At 40.5% G+C, this 4,623-nt stretch overlaps 1 pseudogene; it reads right to left on the bottom strand.

Moving 5' to 3' along the window:
- Positions 1–880: 880 nt before the first annotated feature.
- Positions 881–2,913, bottom strand: LOC108536243 (multifunctional methyltransferase subunit TRM112-like protein pseudogene; annotated as a pseudogene).
- Between the last annotated feature and the right edge of the window lie 1,710 nt (positions 2,914–4,623).

The following is a 4,623-nucleotide window of genomic DNA, read 5'->3' as shown; positions in this document are numbered from 1 at the left end:
ATAAAACTATACCAGCCTTCCTTTTCTGTCTTGAATAGGGCTAAAATGGGGCTCTGATCAGGTTGGCAAGAATTATCCCTTCAAATAAGAGATGGTAGAAGTCAAGGAGGTAGAGAAAGAATTTTACAGTTTCAGGTTCACCCCAAAACTCTAGTTTTGGTAAGAACTAGAGTTTGGGTAAGTTTTTCTAGTTTGGGCTGCTAAGCTGCTCTTGGAAAGAGCTGTCTAGTTCTGCCTATTCTGATCAAGGTCTTGAAAGCATAAGTGAAAAGTGCTGGCACAAGTTTATCCCAGTCCAGGGCCTGACTTGGATGCCAAATTTAGCCTTTGGCAACTTCTTTCCATTGAGAGTCCCTGAGGACTTGTTTGACCTCCTTTTGGAAAGCTGCAAGGGAATTCACTTCTGGACTGTCGCCCAGCAAGTAGGGAGTGGCTCAGCAGGCTGCCTAATCCTCTGTTAAGTGAATGATAAAGTGTACCCAGGCACAGTCCATTGAAAGGCCGATTCCCTATATGTGGGATCTGGACTAGGAATTTTACACATATATAAAGATAATTCCCAACACTAAATATTGTGATCAACTTGAGGGGAAATCTTTTGAGAATGTATTGTACATATTCCTGCCTTTTGTACTTAGGCTGTTTTCAACTGGTAATTAAAGGATTACATGACCACTATGGAAAAATTGGAAAGAATAGTATCATTCTCCTTCTCTAGAGTTAACCATTGCTAACAGTTTAATGTGTGTTTTTTTTTTTTTTTTTTTTGGTTTTTTTTTTTTTTTTTGGTTTTGAACCTTTCATGAGAAAAATATGTATACACCATTGAGCTCAAGAACACTGTGTGTTTGGTGTGTCATTGGCTCAACGGTTGGGGACATGCATGGCAGAATTCAGACATGGCATACATCAACAAAAATACACATGGTCATAACAAGAAAAACTGGCGCCTGGCACAATCAACTCTCAATTTCCTCTTCACTCAGCAGCATGTTGGGGATCCTGTGGCTGATGGGGAACATACGTCCAGACTCCGGGCCCTGCAAGGTGCCGTCCATCACTTCCACCTCCAGCAGCAGATGGTGCGTGGTCCTCAGAAACTCTTCGTTCTCCTCATGTCCCTCAACCGGCCCTTTAGGCACCTGGAGCAGGTGCAAGTTATCAGCCACCTCCAGGAATACCGCCCACTCCACCTTGGGTATCATAGGCCCACGAAGTGGGGGTTGAACTCCACAGGGCAGATGCGGACTTGGGTGGCCTGGAGGCGCAGGGGCAAGCCACGGGGCCCCATCTCCCGCACATGCGAGCTCAGCAGATTCTTAATGTGTGTTCTTTCAGACCATTTTCTATGTGTGTAAGCACAGATACACATGTATGTGCACACACATGCTACCCCATAGCAAATTTTTTAAAACTTAAAAAAAAAACCATAAATGGGATCATATTCTATTGGTCCACTTGTTTTTGCATTTAACTATATTTTCAAGATCTTTCCATGTCAGTACTTATAAATATAAATCTTACTTATTCTGTTTGTTTATTTATTTATTTATTTATTTGAGACAGGATCTTGCTCTGTTGCCCAGGTTAGAGCTGGAATGCTGTGGCATAATCACAGCTCACTGCAGTCTTAACCTCCTGGGCTCAAGTGATCCTCCCACCTCAGCCTCCTGAGTAGTTAGGACTACAGGTGTGCACCACCAGGCCTGGCTAATTTTTAAAAATTTCTTGTAGAGATGGGTTCTCATTATGTTGTCCAGGGTGGTTTCAAGCTCCTGAGTTCAAGCGATCCTCCTGCCTCAGCCTCCCAAAGTGTTAAAATTACAGGTGTGATCCACTGTGCCTGGTCTACTTTATCCTTTTTTTTTTTTTTTTTTGAGACAGAGTCTCACTCTATCACCCAGGCTGGAGAACAGTGGCATGATCTCGGCTCACTGCAACCTCCATCTCCCGGGTTCAAGTGATTCTCCTGCCTCAGTCTACTGAGTAGCTGCAATTACAGCCATGTGCCACCAAGCCCAGCTAATTTTTATATTTGTAGTAGAGACAGGGTTTCACCATACTGGCCAGGCTGCTTTCAAACTCCTGACCTCGTGATCCACCTGCTTCAGCCTCCCAAAGTGCTGGGATTACAGATGTGGGCCACCGTGCCCTGCCACTCTTTTTAAGGCCTACACAACATTCCATGGTATAAACATTTTACAATTTATCAAACCATTTCCTACTGAAGCATATTCCTATATATCTAACTTTTCTTTATGATCAAGAATGTTGAAATAAGGACTCTTATATATTTGTGTATATGCGAGAGTATTTGGGGGGATAGGTTCCAAGAAAGAGAATTATTTAGATTTGATACATCTGGAATTTATTTTTCAAACTTTATATTTTGAAATAAGTTCAAACTTACAGAAAAGTTGCAAGAATGGCACAATGAACTCCCATAACGTCTTCACCTTGATCCCCTAATTGTTATCATTTCATCACATTTGCTTCATCTCTTCTCTCTCCTCCACCCTACCTATACACTATATACATGCTAGATATTTTTTCTGATGCATTTGAGAGTAATTGAGGAAACGAAGCCCTTAACTCTAAATACTTCAGTGTGTATTTCCTAAAAACAAGGGCATTATCTTACCTAAACTCAGCACAAGCATCAAAACCAGGAAATAGACATACAAAACACACTGATTTCTCCAACCCAGCACCATAAGGTTCAGTTTAGGCTTCTCCCTTCTCCAACACAGACAAACCCATTCTCACCATCCTCAATATATTTCCTAATTTTCTTGTAATACCCTTGTAAATAACAAATGTCCCTGCCATGCTGTCTGCCTCCTGTGTGCCTCCAGCTATGCATTCCTAGCCACATTGGCCTCACCCTGCTTGCTGCTTCAGAACTTGGTCCATACCAGTCAGAAGGAGTTAATTTATTTTTGAATGGTGTGATGTTGTTGTTTTGTTTTTTGTTCTTTTGTTTTTGTTTTGTTTGTTTGTTTTTGAGACAGGGTCTTGCTCTGTCGCCCAGGCTGGAGCAATCTCGGCTCACTGCAACCTCTGCCTCCTGGACTAAAGTGATCCTCCTGCCTCAGCCTCCTGGGTAGCTGGGACTAAAGATGTGCGCCCCCATGACCAGCTAAGTTTTGCACCATTTTTGTAGATATGGAGTTTTGTCCTGTTGCCAGATATATCTTATTTTTTTAAATGCATAACCAGTTGTCCTGACACCCATTCTCAATTATTTGAAATGTTTCCACACACGCTTGTGCCAGTAGCTGATGATCTATTCTCTTTCATTTATCCATTTTTCTGTTTGTGAGCCAATACCATACTCTAATTACTGTTGTTGTATAATATGGTTTGTTTGTTTATTATTTATTTTTAGCCAGGGGCAGTGGCCTATATAAAATGTTTTGATACCTGGTAGGATGAGGTTCCTCATTGTGCTTAAAAAAACGTCCCTGCTGGGCTCAGTGGCTCATGCCTGTAATCCCAGCATTTTGGGAGGCCAAGGCCGGCGGATTGCTTGAGCTCAGGAGTTCGAGACCAGCCTGACCAATATGGTGAACTCCATCTCTACTAAAAATACAAAAATTAGCTGGGCATAGTGGCATGCACCTGTAATCCTAGCTACTTGGGAGGCTGAGGCAGGAGAATCACTTGAACCCGGGAGGCAGAGGTTGCAGTGAGCCAAGATTGTACCACTGTACTCCAGCCTGGGTGACAGAGCAAGACTTTGTCTCAAAATAAAAACAAAACAAAACAAAACAAAACAAAAGTCCCAGCTCTTCTTAAGTATTTATTCTTCCAGATGCATTTTAAAATTAATATGTTAATTTCATTAAAAATCCTATTGTAATTTTGGTTGGAATTACATTGAATTTATCAAATATTTGGGTAAAAATGGCATCTTTCCAATATTGAGTCTTCCCATCAGGGACCATGGTACACCTTTTCATATACTCAGGTTTTAAAAATGTCTTCCAGTGAATACTTGGCTTTGTGTTGGCATCACACATACAGTTTGATCCCAGGTTTAAAACATTTTTTTAGTGGCTATTATTAATGGGATCTTTTTGTCCCATCTTCTTTCCATATATTTCTGTATATTTCTTTCTATATATTTTGTACATAGTTGAGATTATGCTGCACATATCTTGTCTTTTAAATTTATTCCACAAAAACTTTCTGACTAATATAGTTCTTATGGTTGCATAATCATCCATCAAATATTTACATAAGATAATTTATTGAACTATTTTTAAACATTGGTTAACTAGATTGTTTCCAATTTTAAAGATGCTAAATGCTACTGTTATAAACATATTTTTATATAAATCTTTGTTCTGTTTTGAATTCTTAAAATTTATAAGTGGTATTTCTTTCTTTTCTTTTTCTTTTTCTTTTTTTTTTTTTGAGACAGAGTCTCTTTCTGTCACCTAGGCTGGAGTGCAGTGGTGCGATCTCAGCTCACTGCAACCTCCACCTCCCAGGTTCAAGTGATTCTCCTGCCTCATTCTCCTGAGTAGCTGGGACTATAGGCATGTACTACCACACCCAGCTAATTTTTGTATTTTAGTAGAGATGGGGTTTCATCGTGTTGGCCAGGCTGGTCCCAAA

This window comes from Rhinopithecus bieti, unplaced genomic scaffold, assembly GCF_001698545.2.
Source record: "Rhinopithecus bieti isolate Rb0 unplaced genomic scaffold, ASM169854v2 scaffold_12928, whole genome shotgun sequence".
NCBI classification, from domain to species: domain Eukaryota; kingdom Metazoa; phylum Chordata; class Mammalia; order Primates; family Cercopithecidae; genus Rhinopithecus; species Rhinopithecus bieti.
Note: the sequence above shows the minus strand (reverse complement) of the source record. Positions and strands in the feature narration are given on the sequence as shown.